Consider the following 13,835-nt stretch of genomic DNA (forward strand, 5'->3'; position numbering starts at 1 on the left):
AGAGGAAGAGGGAGAGAGAACAGGGGTGTTGCTTTATTGCCCGGGCTAGAATGCAGTCTAAAAATGGGTATGCCTATAATTGTGTTTAATAATAGAGACATGAAAAAAAAATGAGGGAAGAAAATAACTTACAAGCAGCCAACCAATATTTCATTTAAATCTGTAAATAGGTGTGATGTGGTACTGATAAGAGTGTATATTTTGTGTATTTAAAGTGGAGAGTTCTGTAAATGTTAATTAAGTTTACTTGTTCCGGATCTGAGTTCAAGTCCTGGATATCGATGTTAACTTTCTGTCTCACTGATCTGTCAACATTAGCTTATGTTAACATAGACTGCATATTTTTAGAACATTATTAAAACTCTTTGGAGTAATACTACTTTTCATTTTTCTATGAATATTTGTCTTGATTTTGTAACTATAATTTTTAGTCATTTATGTGATTTTAACTAAAGGAAAATTTAACATTTTCAGACTACTCAAAGAATGGAATTAACAGACTTTTTATTTTAACCTTCCTATTATAAAGTAAAATACAGATACAGAAATCAGCATTAACAAATCTGTAGCTTCCTGTGCTGGTTTACTTAGATAAATTTTTTAAAATAATAATAAATAAATAATCTATAGTTGAATGAATTATTGTAAGGCTAACATCCTTACAACCACAGTTTGGTCAAAAAATAAAACTTTGAGCATGAGAAACTCTTGTCACTACAAAAAGTAGGAAAATTAGCTGGGTGTGATAGCACATGCCTATAGTTTTAGCAACACTTGGGAGGCCAAGGCAGGAGAATCACTTGAGCCCTGAAGTTTGAGGTTACAGTGAGCAGTGATTGCACCACTGTACGCCAGCCTGGGTGACAGACTGAGATCCTTCCTTTAGAAAATATAAACAATATATAAATAAAACTTTGATAGCTACCCTAGCAGCCCCTTCTGTATATACATCTAATCATGACTTTCTCATCATTTCTGCTCAAAAGTAATCATTTCAATGTTTATTGTTATTTCTTGTGTTTCTTTAGTTTTAGTACTCATTGAAGTTTAGTCTTACCCAGTTTTAAAATTCGATCATTGCTGGGTGCGGTGGCTCATGCCTATAATCCTAACACTTTGGGAGGCTGAGGTGGGCAGATCACGAGGTCAGGAGTTTGAGACCAGTCTGATCCATGGTGAAACTCCATCTCTACTAAAAATACAAAATTAAGCCAGGCGTGTTGGCTCCTGTAGTCCCAGCTACTTGGGAGGCTGAGGCAGGAGAATGGCTTGAACGCAGGAGGTGGAGGTTGCAGTGAACTGAGATCTTGCCACTGCAGTGCAGCCTAGCAACAGAGTGAGACTCTGTCTCAAAAAAAAAAAAAAGTTATCATTTCCCCCTCCTTTTTCAATCTACCATGTTCTACCATGTTGGTTTCTGGATTTTGATGTGTCTTTTAATTGACAATGGAATTTTAAATTTTTTAACACAAAATTGTACCCTGCCTTAAGCAGACCTCAATTATAAAAATTAATATTCAAAGTATATACAAATTGTTCAGAAATACAGATTTTCTTTAAAAAGTATATTCTAGGGGCAGGTGTGATGGCTCATACTTGTAATCCCAGCACTTTGGGAGGCTGAGGTGGGAGGATTGGTTGAGGCTGGGAGTTTGAGACCATCTTGGGCAAAATAGCAAGCCCCCATCTCTGCAAAAAATAAAAAATTACCCAGCATGATGGCACACGTCTGTTGTCCTAGCTAGTCAGGAGGCTGAGGCAGAAAGATAGCTTGAGCCTAGGAGGTTAAAGCTGGAAGATCTATGATCACAACCATCGCACACCAGCCTGAGTGACAGAGCGAGACCCTGTCTTAAAAAAAAAAAAAGAAAAAGAAAAACAGTTTGCTCTCCCTCTGATCACACCGCTGTACTCCAGCCTGGATGACAGAGCAAGACCCTACCACCCCCCTCAAAAAGTATATTTTAGAAAAAAAAATCAAAATAAATTATTAAGATAAGAACTAATGTGTTTGAAGAAGAATGTTGTCAAATGTTACTATGTATCATGCTTCAAGTTTATAAACTTTTTATCAACATGAACATTTCATACAAGAAGAAATAGAAAAAGCACACATTCATCTTTGATAATCAAAACATATTAAAATATAATTATAGTGTATCCACTAAATAGAACCATTTCCAGGCGTTAAAAGTCAGTATTATGTACCTAAGATTGTTAAATTTATGTCCTACTTATTTTTGGAATCTACGGACAGTAGAATGGTGGTTGCCGGGGAAATGGGAGTTAGTTATTTAAAGGGTATAGAGTTTCAGTTTTGCAAGACGAAGAGAGTTCTAGTTGGTTGTACTTAACACTACTGAACTGTGTGCCTTAAAAATAGCTAGGATGGTAAGTTTTATGGTATGTGTATTTTACCACTTTTTTTTTAAGTTTTAAAGTCAGTGTTACATTATGAAGAAAATTTGTGGGTTTTTTCCAAGCACAAAATTATATGTATAGTATTAATTAAATTAAGGGGGGTGTGTGTGTGTCTCTGTGTGTGTGTGTGTGTGTATGTATGTGTATGTGTATGTGTGTAGGTAGACAGACAAACTGGCTAAGAGCTCAGACTAGAGCCAGACAGAAGTCTGAATCTGGCTCTGTCATTTACTTTGACAGCGTGGACAGCTTACTTCACTTTTCTATGACTGAGTTTCCTCATCTACAATATAGGAGTAATAATCATGCCTGTCTCATATGGTCATTGTGAGGATTGAATGAGTAAATACATGTGAAACCACTTTTAGAGTATGTGCCACTGTTAAGAGTATACATTTGTAGAGTATTTCCTGTTGGGTTAAAATATATCAGAATACATTTAAAGATCTAGCGTATTTGGTGGTTAGTGTATGAAGTAAAAAAAAAAAAAATTTTTTGGGGGGACAGGGTGTCACTCTGTTGTCCAGGCTGGAGTTCAGTGCACAATCTCAACCTACTGCAGCCTGCCAGGTTCAAGCAATTCTCCTGCCTCAGCCTCCTGAGTAGCTGGGATTACAGGCACCCGCCACCACGCTTTGCTAATTTTTGTGTTTTTAGTAGAGATGAGGTTTCACCATGTTGGCCAGCCTGGTCTTGAACTCCTGACTTCAGGTGATTCACCTGCCTCAGCCTCCCAAAGTACTGGGATTACAGGTGTGAGCCACTGTGCCCAGCCTTGAAATAAAATTTAATGTCTTTTTTTTTTTTTGGAGATAGGGTCTCGCTCTGTTGCCCAGGCTGGAGTGCAGTGGTGTGAACATGACTCATTGCAGCCTCAACATCCAGGGCTCAAGCAGTTCTTCCTCCTTGGCCTCCCCAAGTGCTGAGATTATAGGTGTGAACCACTGCACTGAGCCTAAAATTTAATATCTTACAGTGATTGCTAGATCTCTTTGTCAGTGGGTTAATTTATCTAATGGGCTGTTGGCAGCTGAGGATGTCCCCAGGAATACTTATTAGCTAAGAGAAGAATATGGAGGGATATATGTGATATATTTGTTTTCTTTGAAGCTGTTATAATTCTTGTCATTTTCATACATGAATACAAGACTTCAGACCATGACCTTTCATTGCGTGTCTGTAAAATTTAGAAGCTTTAAACTGCATAATATACATGTGTTATATTTCTGAACCTTTTTGCTCATGCGGTTTGTTCCCTGATGTAGAATGTTCTTTTCTGTCCATCAAAGCCCAACTTGAATGTTCCTCATTAAATATCAAGGCTTTCCTCAGTTTTCTGAATCATAAAGCCCTTCCACTCTGTAGTTTCTGTAGCACTTTTTATTTCTACTAGTGTTCTTATTGAACAACATGTTGAAACAATTATAAACATTTGTACCCTCTACTTTATGGCATTCCCATAAGATGGAGCCCCTGATTTTTGTGTCTTCCACATTACCTATCACAGTACTTTGTACACTGCTTAGTTGTTCATATCTTCAAAAAACAACCCCTATCCTGCCTGTCTGAAAACTAGAATTATAGGAGAGCCTGCTAGGATAGTTCAAGTAGATAATACATATTAATGGTCTCTGGAAAGATTCTAAATATTTATGATACGTTGGTTTATTATATTAACTAGTTTAGTAATAAACCCCAAATGTGTTGGGCTGTATTTTGCATTACGGACTGAGAAATATATAGATAATAAAAAGGCATCGTTTCTGTCCTTGATCACCTGTCAGTCTTGAGGGAAAATGGATAGATAAACAGATCATTGTAGTGTACTTTAGCAACCACTGTACATAATGGAGGTTCAAAAAGGGGACAACAGCAGTGTAGAGGAAGCTTATGTCTGCCTCTGCTTAGGAGATTCACAGGGCAGTACACTTAGAGGGATTTGAAGGTAAAGTGTGTTTTGGCAGTTGGACAAGTTGGGGAAGGCATTCTGGGCAGGAGAAACAGTGTATGCAAAGGCATGGAGGAGTAAGAGAGCCTGCCAAGTCAGAGAATGATTGGTCGGTCTTTCTGGAGCAAGCTAACATGGTCTTAAATGAATATAGAAATCATTTTCTAAAAAGTGCTCTTCGGCTACATTATTTTTGGAGATTGACTATTTGACAATTAATGGAACAACTGTTGAAAGCTTTTGTGTGTATTTTGCTTTACATAAAACTCTGATTAATTGACTTAAGAATTGTGTATTCCAGATTGGGGTGGCTCACACCTTTAATCTCAGCACTTTGGGAGGCTGAGGGAAGATTGCTTGAGCCCAGGAGTTTAAGACCAGCCCGGGCAACATAGCAAGACCTTGTGATCTTGTCTCTACAAAAAATTTTAAAACTAGCTGGGCATGGTAGCATGCACCTGTGCTCCTAGCTACTTGAGAGGCTAGATGGGAGGATTGCTTGAGCCCAGGAGGTCAATGCTGTAGTGAACTATGATGGTGACACTGCACTCCAGCCTGAGCAGCAGAGCAAGACCCTGTCTCCCCACCCAAACAAAAATAAATATAAATACATTGTTAATTTGATTTTTCTAACTTAAAATATTAGAAGAATATTTTGGTATGTGAGTATATATTGTGCATATACAGAAATATAGTATGTTGATAGAAGTGTCACATAATTTCTTGCTCACATAGGTAGTTTCTACTTGTTTTTTTTTTGTCAGTGATTGAGAGCATGGGCTTTGTAGTCAAGCCTAGTTGAGATTCCTGGTCCATCACTTCCCTCAGCCCTAATTTTCTCGTAGAAATGGAGTATTAAATGGGAAAATGCTTGTAAAGCACTTAGTATGATGCTTGGTATGTATATGCCTACAGTAAATAATAGCTCTAAAGTAGTTCTTTAGCACTAAAAGCTCTACCATAATGCTGGTTCCAGTTAATTGAATTATTTGGCTAACAAGAACATCCTTTTAGTTCTCTAAAGTGTATCAGGGCACTTTCCCTGCATTATAACCTAGAGCATAGAGAAAACAGTTAAATTTTCATGAATGATTTAAGATTCTGTAGTCCCTTATGGCAGTAATTTAAAACATCAGTTCTTGTAGAGAACTGTCATCTAGAAAATTGAGCTAGAATCTGACTCCAGTGCATTCACTGGCAATCACATAAGGGAGTTTGGGGTTTGCATGTCTTTTGGCACTTTGTGTGTATGTATTTTGCTTCTCTTTTTTTTCCATCCATTAAAAATTCCTAATGTCAGCTTATTTATGTGCAATTTACCTTCTTTTTCCTAAAAAGAGAATATTGGAGAAAAATGTCATTTCCCCTCTGTAATTCAGACATCTTTAGAGATTCAAACATCATCTACTCTAACATTAATTACAGTTGATGAATGTGAGAGTCTCAAAAAAATTAATTGACTTGCTCTCCTTCAAATATTTGGTTAATGGAAGAAGAAGTGAGTATTTAAACTAGTTTCCTAACCAGGAGGCCTGCACAAATACAGCTTAGCACTGGGAAATTAACTTATACACCACCCATAAAGATGCTTAAGTTGAAAAATAAAATCTGCCAGGAGAGGTTAAGAACAGTTTTGCCTGGAATAGAAAAGGCTGAGGCAGAAAAGAATAATAATGGTTCCAGTGGGTGGTCCTGATGCCTGGCTGGAGAGGAGGGCCAGAGAACAGTGGTAACTCGTGGGTGGCAGTAACTCAGTAAACGGCCCTTGGAAGCTTCAGATGCTGGCAGCACAGAGGCTTAGGGATGTCCTCCACTGTTTGGATAACCTCTGAGGCCTCCAGCCCTGCCATGCTAAACTTGTAACAGTGGTGCTCTTGACTGTTTAATGTATGTGAAGTTAAGATTACTAAGAGGGGGAAGCAGAACTCCAAGTGGTTGGTGGCCCAAGGGGTTTTGATTTTCACCAGCGTCTTTTAACCTGAAATTAGTTCTAAAATTCTATTTTACCATCTATAAAATTTAGAAAGTTTTCAATCTGTCATGATAGGATTTAGTGTTTTCTTTTTCTGATTTTTCTGGAAAAGCCTATTTCAGTAGTACCATATTTTCTTTACCTTTCAGAGGTAATAGCAGATTATCATTAATTTGAAATGAGAAACTATAGTGAAATTGAAGCATTGTTTATGTTAGTAACCTTTACCAAATACTGTTAAATTATTGGTATACATTAAAATGATGTACATAAGATACAGAATACTATATATAATATATATATAATACTGTGTATAATACCTTATTCTGTGGGTCTTTTTCTTACTCTGTGCGTAACTTTTGTTTGAATGTGCATAGTCATTCTCTAGTAGGATATGTAAGAAACTGGAACTAGAAACTATGGGGGAGAACCAGGTATCTGGGGGAGCAAAATGAGCAAATTATTATTTTTAACTGTGTATCTTCTGCACCTTATGAATTTTGTATTATTAACTACCTATTTAGAAAAAAATTAAATTTGCTTTTAGTATTACACAGAATAATGAAAAAAAGATTTTAGAACTTGCTATCTGTATTCTCTGGCATATAGGCCATTTTTTAAAATGTGAAACCCTTCCTCCATTTGAAATTGTATACAGAGTTCCACTGTATAAAATAGTTGTTTAAAAGGCACTCCTCTGGGCAGAGGAGGGGTAGGGATTGTTCTGGTCTCCCTCTGGTGTCCCTCGGGTGTTTTTACAGAACCCACTGGGTGGCAGAACATAACTTGAGGACTCTGGCTATAGTGGAATGAGCACAAGGTTTTGCATCCTGGCTCCACTACTTGTTGCCACATAGCATTGAGAAAGTTGCTTATTCTCTTTGAGCTTTATCAGTAAAACCTTCCTCCCAGGTTGTCGCAGAGCTCAGTATCTGAGGCTTAGAATAGGGACTCAGTGGAAGCCACTTCCTTTACTCCTCTTTTCTGTGCAGTTGGCTCACAACATATCTGGAGTGGCAGTAAGGTAGTAAAAGTAGTCATATCCTAACTTTAAACTATGAAAGTCAAAGATACTGTTTTGCCAAACTATTTTAGATTCTGGTGTTTTTTTGTTTAGTTGGTTGGTTTGGTTTTTTGAAACAGCTAGTAAAGGATTTTGGACTTTTCTTTGCTCTGTTAGAGGCTACCAGTTACCCTGGGGGTTGAGTATTGACCAGAAGTGGGTATGAAGAGAACTTCCCACATTCTGGTAATGTTCTTGATCTGGGTGCTAGTTAGGTGGGTATGTTTGCTTTGTGAAAATTCATGATTACATACTTAACAATTTGGGTACTATTCTGTACTTGTATAAAAAGAAGGCTTTTAAAAAGAAAAATAATCACAGAAGTTTCTTTTGTGAAACGCTCCCCATTGGCATCTGTTGCCATATAGAAGCATCCTAGCACCTTATCTAAGAATTCTTCCTTGATCTGAAAATGTTGACATGTTTCCCATGGCTGTTCTTTTTGGGGTATACGTGTCTATAACTGTAATTCACGTCTTTTGTGAAGGAAGATGGAGGTTAATAAAGGACAGATTTCATGCGCTGATCATAGTTGTGTTGGAAAGATAGGAACTTGTACACTAGTCTCTGTTTCTAGAAACTGCCTTCAATTTGATTGGCCTCTTAACCTAAAACTGTAATATAGCACTCTTGGCTTTTAACTCAGCTCCAAGGTGACGGGGTGCTAAAAGATATTTTCTCTGTTATCTTGAAAATGCCTACATTTGGTTAGATTATAAAGTGGCAACAAATAAATGGTTGCCTTTAATGTCAGAGAATGGGTAAATTATTGTTTATCCTACTATAAGCAATTTTAATACAATTCAAATCATAGAATTTTATGTGGAAACTATTTGGAAATAAAAACAGGCAAAAAGTTTTATGTGGTTTTTGTATTTGTATTTTGCCTAGTTTTGGAGCCTTCAGTTTTGTGTGGTCCAAGAAAAAAATCTCAGCCTCTATTTATTTTAAATTTTCAAAAACTTCAGTTTTCAAATCATTTAACTCTACCAGTATCCTTTCTTGTATATGGATAAATCAACATGAGAATGTCTGTACTGGGCATTCCTGGGATGTGTTTTGGGCAAGGGCAATAGATGAGAATGAACTGGAAGTATGAACTCAGACGGAGAATAGAAGAGGATTAACGAAGGAGGAAGAGGATACGAAATCTGACTTCTCCCGCTATCGGAGGAAGAGTCTTGGCTCTCTATCAGAGGAGCTATAGACTTGTAATAGATTTATTTCATTTTAGCTTTGTTTTATTTTCTAAAACTTATTCTATGTGCAGGATATGTATTTTTTAACATTTGAGTAGTTATTCGAAAAATTCATAAACGTAAATGGGAAGTGATGAGCAGCTTTGCTGTAATAACAGCATCATGAGTGCATCCTATGCGCCAAGCAGTGTACATTGTAATTTTGCCTTTATATTTTGATTTTTAAATGCTCTTTAAGTTGTATCTTCATTTTGAGGAACCGAGGCTAAGAGAGGATAAGAAACTTGCCTAAGATCACATAACTAAAGTGGTAGAGCCGTGATGGCTGAAGCCCAGAAATGTAGATTATTTCCACTATTTCATTTTAAAATGTTACTTTATATTTAAAGTTTTCCTTAAGTTGCATACTTTGTAAGAACTGTATTTTTTGGCATGCCTGTCGGATCACCTCTCGCAGTCTACTTATCTGACCTTTTTTAAACCTTTTTTTAAAAAATATTTTTTATTTTACTTTATGTTCTGGGATACATGTGTACAACGTGCAGGTTTGTTGCATAGGTATACACATGTGCCATGGTGGTTTGCTATACCTATCAACCCATCATCTAGGTTTTAAGCCCTGCATGCGTAACGTATTTATCCTAATGCTCTCCCTCCCCTTGTCCCCCACCCCTTGACAGGCCCCTGTGTATGATGTTCCCCTCCCTGTGTCCATGTGTTCTCATTGTTCAGCTCCCACTTATAAGTGAGAACATGCAGTGTTTGGTTTTCTCTTCCTGTGTTAATTTGCTGAGAATGATGGCTTCCAGCTTCATCTATGTCCCTGCAAAGAACATGAACTCATTCTTTTTTATGGCTGCTTTTTAACCTTTTTAATGAGTTTGGGGAAAGTGCATTCCTTTCTCTCACATTGGGACTTAAAATTTGTGCTTTGTGTCTCCTCCAGACTTAGCAATAGGGAGAACTAGCAGAACCTAAGGAGACCGACATTAATGCTGATTGTAAGTTAAAGGCTCATCCTTTCCATTGGTCTGCTTTTGTGTTCTAACTCTACCTCCAAGCATGTTACTTGCGGGATATCACTTAACCTTCATCTTAGGCTGTCATATGCACAATGAGAGTTGAATTGGATCCCTCAAGTACTTTGCCACTCTAAAATTCTGTAATTCTGTGTTCGGAATTTTATTTATTTTTTCTCCCTTCCTTCCCCCTGAATTTAATTTTTTTAGAGACAGGGTGTCACTCTGTCACCCAGGCTAGGTAACAGTGGTGTAATCTTTTTTTTTTTTTTAGATGAAGTCTCACTCTGCTGCCCAGGCTGGAGTACAGTGGCCCGATCTCGGCTCACTGAAACCTCTGTTTCCCGGGTTCAAGCGATTCTCCTGCCTCAGCCTCCTGAGTCTGGGATTACAGATGTGCACCAGCATGCCTGGCTAATTTTTGTATTTTTAGTAGAGATGGGGTTTCACCATGTTGGCCAGGCGTCTGAAACTCCTGATGTCAGGTGATCTGCCCGCCTCGGCCTTCCAACGTGTGGGGATTATAGGCGTGAGCCAAGTGGTGCAGTCTTATAGCTCACTGCAGCCTTGATATCCTGGGCTCAAGCAGTTCGTGCCTCAGGCTTCCAAGTAGCTGGGATTCCAGGCATGTGCCATCATGCCCAGCTAATTTTTAAAAATTTTTGTAGTGATAGGATATCACTATGTCACTCAGGCTGGTCTTGAACTTCTGGGCTCAAGCAGTTGTCCCACCTCAGCCTACTGTAAACTGTAGGCATGAGCCACCACACCCAGCTGTTCTAGCCAAGTATCAAACATAAAGTGCATACTACAGTATCTGGACATAGTGCACACTCAATAAAATGTAGTTGTTGTAATTGTTAGGGCATTTTCCCATGAAGTTTTCAGCAATTTTTTTTTTTTTTTTTTTTTTGAGATCTCAATATTAAAAGAATGGAGATCAACCAATAAATTTTCTTCATTCTGGATACTCCCTCCTCGTAGCTATTTCTGCATAGCCCTGATCAGTAGGGAAAACTCCAGCTGCTGATGTCTGTTCTTTTATTTCCCATTTTACCTCATGACTGTCTCCTATTTGCCATGTTCCTGGGAGATAATATACTGAACGAAATCAAGAGAGCGACTGGTAGTAAGAGGTCTGTAGCACAGTGTTGAGATTAATTCTTCATAGATAACTGAGAAGATTTATGTTCTGAAATCAGACTCATGGATGTGTGCTTTATATTAAAACTCTAATTCTGAAATAACTGTTAATAAAAGGCTAGAATCAAGGGCCCATGACTGGGAAGAAATAAACTAGAAATGATAAACCTTGTGCTTTTAGGATGATGGAGTTCAGAGAGGTTTCTTTGCCATCATCTAGTCTAGTTTATTTACCCATAGAGGAAATCCTTCAAAACCATCCAGCCTCCATTAGAAAACTGCCACAGCAAGAAGTCCTGCTTCTTAAGGCAGCTGTTTATTCAGCTGTTAAGTTCTAGTCCTATTGGAAGCTATTTTACTGAATTTAAATGTTTTTGCATTTGTCTCCTTCATGTGATGGTCAGTATATCTTCCCTTCTAGTATTAAATGTCTTCCCTGTCTCCCAGATCTCTCATGCTTTCCTCTTCTGCTCTCATATGTACTGTCAGACTTTCCCCCTCCCATACCTCTTTTTTTTTTTTTTTTTTTAAGAGATGGGATCTCACTGTGTTGCCCAGGCTGGTCTTGTACTCCAGGGCTGAAGCAGTCCTCCTACCTTAGCCTCCCAGAGTGCTGGGATTACTAGCGTGAGCCATCATACCTGGGCCCCTCCTCTTTTTTGTTCCTATTCTTGACCCTTCATCACAGTGTCTTGCCTTGCATCTTCCTCACTTCCTTCGCAATGTAAATAGAAACCAAACCCACAAGTAATAACAAAACAATTTTTCTTTACTCCTATTCTCTGTGATTTTACTAAAAATGTAATGTATTAAACAAATCCATGGCTATTTCTGCACAGCTATGACCAGTAGGGAAAACTCCAGCTGCCGATGGACTGTCTTTGTCATACATTTGGAGTAATCCCATTATTATTAAAATAATTTGAAAATTACTTTTGCCCCAAGACACAAAAGCTGAAATACTCTTTTCACAAAGTACTATTGGTAGGTTAGTAGTGATTTATAAATATATAATTAGGATTGATTTTTCTCAGTGTTTCTTCATTGCTCAGCCCCTTTCTAACCTTCATTGACTGAAAGCAGATGCTTATATCACCATCTCTGATTTTGCAGAATTGATCTGTCCTTACACTAACATTTAGCATTGATTGTGTATAGAACATAAATTGTTTTTCTGATGCATATGCATTCCATAGCTCTTTCAGTCTGTGATCATGCACTATAACTTTAACCTATTTAATTGAAAAGGATGTATTAAAATTTAGTCATTGTCCAATCTGCTAACAAAACAGTTAAAACCTGCTAGAGAAATATATGAAAATTTTAAGAAAGAGGCCGGGTGCAGTGACTCATGCCTGTAATCCCAGTTATTTGGGAGGTCAGGAGTTCAAGATCAGGCCTGGCCAACATGGTAAAACCTGTCTCTACTATTTTTTGTCTCTACTAAAAATACAAAAAATTAGTTGGACATGGTAGCATATGCTTGTAATCCCAGCTCCTCAGGAGGCAGAGCATGAGAATTGCTTGAACCTGGGAGGTGGAGGTTACTGTGAGTCAAGATCAAGCCATTGCACTCCAGCCTAGGCAACAAGAGTGAAAACTCCATCTCAAAAAAAAAAAAGAAAGTAAAAAGAAAGATTAGGCCAGGGCAGTGGCTCACGCCTGTAATCCCAATACTTTGGGAAGCTGAGGTGGGTGGATTGATCACGAGGTCAGGAGCCTGAGACAAGCCTGGCCAACATGGTGAAACCACATCTCTACTAAAATTAGCTGGGCATGGCAGCACAAGCCTGTAGTCCCAGCTATTCAGGAGACTGAGGCGGAAGAATCACTTGAACCTGGAGGCAGAGGTTGCAATGAGCCGAGATCACGCCACTGCACTCCAGCCTGGGTGACAAAGCAAGACTCCGTCTCAAAAAAAAAAAAAAAAGAAAGATTAAAGAAGTTAGCACTGGGTTTTATTTGGTTTGAAAGTAAATAAGGTAATTGTTATTTTTGTCTAAATAACATAAGCCTTTTGAAAAATGATGACATAGCTGGGGCTTTTGACTGAACTTGATCTTGTACAATGTGACGTGTTGAGCTTGTTTTTTTTGTTAAGATTGAGGATGTTCTTTCTCTAACAACTGTTTTAGATTTTAAAAATTGAAATCAGAATAAGATTTTTGGTTAAATTTGTTTCCAAAAGCCAAAGCCAGTTTAGAAATCAGTAGGTAATTTTAGTACACAATTCCAGTATCTAAAGGTACTGTACAGGTAATTGTGGTTAGTCCCGACTGTTGCCATATAACATAGGTAGCTAAAAACAAGAACATCCAGATGAAACATGAGGGTGGCTCGGACTTGAGTGAGAGTGGTAGAGGTAGTCAGAAGTGGTCAGATGCAGGATATATTCAAAGATAGAGCTATCAGATTTTGCTCTTAGTGGCTGGGCACAGTGGCTCACCCCTCTAATCCCAGCACTTTGGGATGCCAAGGCCAGTGAATCACCTGAGGTCAGGAGTTTGAGACCAGGCTGGCCAACATGGTGAAACCCCATCTTTACTAAAAATACAAAAAAATACTATATATATATATATATATATATATATTAACTGGGCATGGTGCTGCACACCTATAATCCCAGTTACTTGCAAGGCTGAGACAGGAGAATCATTTGAAACCGGGAGGTAGAGGTTTCGGTGAGCTGAGATCACGCCATTGCACTCCAGCCTGGGCAACAGGAGCAAGCAAAAAAAAAAAAAAAGAAAGGATGTTGAGGGTGACCTCAGGGCTTTTTGTTCAAACAACTGGTAAAGTGGGAGTTGCCATTATCTAACATAGGAAAACTTACTACTTGGGAGGCCAAGGCCTCCCAAGATTACAGATTACCCCTATAATCCCAAAATGCTGGGATTAGAGGGGTGAGCTACCACGCCAAGCCAACCTCATCTGTTTAAAAAAATTAGTAGTTGGCCGGGCGCGGTGGCTCAAGCCTGTAATCCCAGCACTTTGGGAGGCCGAGGCGGGTGGATCACGAGGTCAAGAGATCGAGACCATCCTGGTCAACACGGTGAAACCCTGTCTCTAC

At 38.4% G+C, this 13,835-nt stretch overlaps 1 protein-coding gene across 3 annotated transcripts in view; it reads left to right on the plus strand.

Moving 5' to 3' along the window:
* The window catches only part of CBFB (core-binding factor subunit beta), a 71,354-nt gene that overhangs the window by 55,782 nt on the left and 1,737 nt on the right, over positions 1–13,835 (plus strand). The gene's annotated exons all lie outside the window — the stretch shown is intronic.

This window comes from Cebus imitator, unplaced genomic scaffold (assembly GCF_001604975.1).
Source record: "Cebus imitator isolate Cc_AM_T3 unplaced genomic scaffold, Cebus_imitator-1.0 Scaffold118, whole genome shotgun sequence".
In the NCBI taxonomy this organism is placed as follows: domain Eukaryota; kingdom Metazoa; phylum Chordata; class Mammalia; order Primates; family Cebidae; genus Cebus; species Cebus imitator.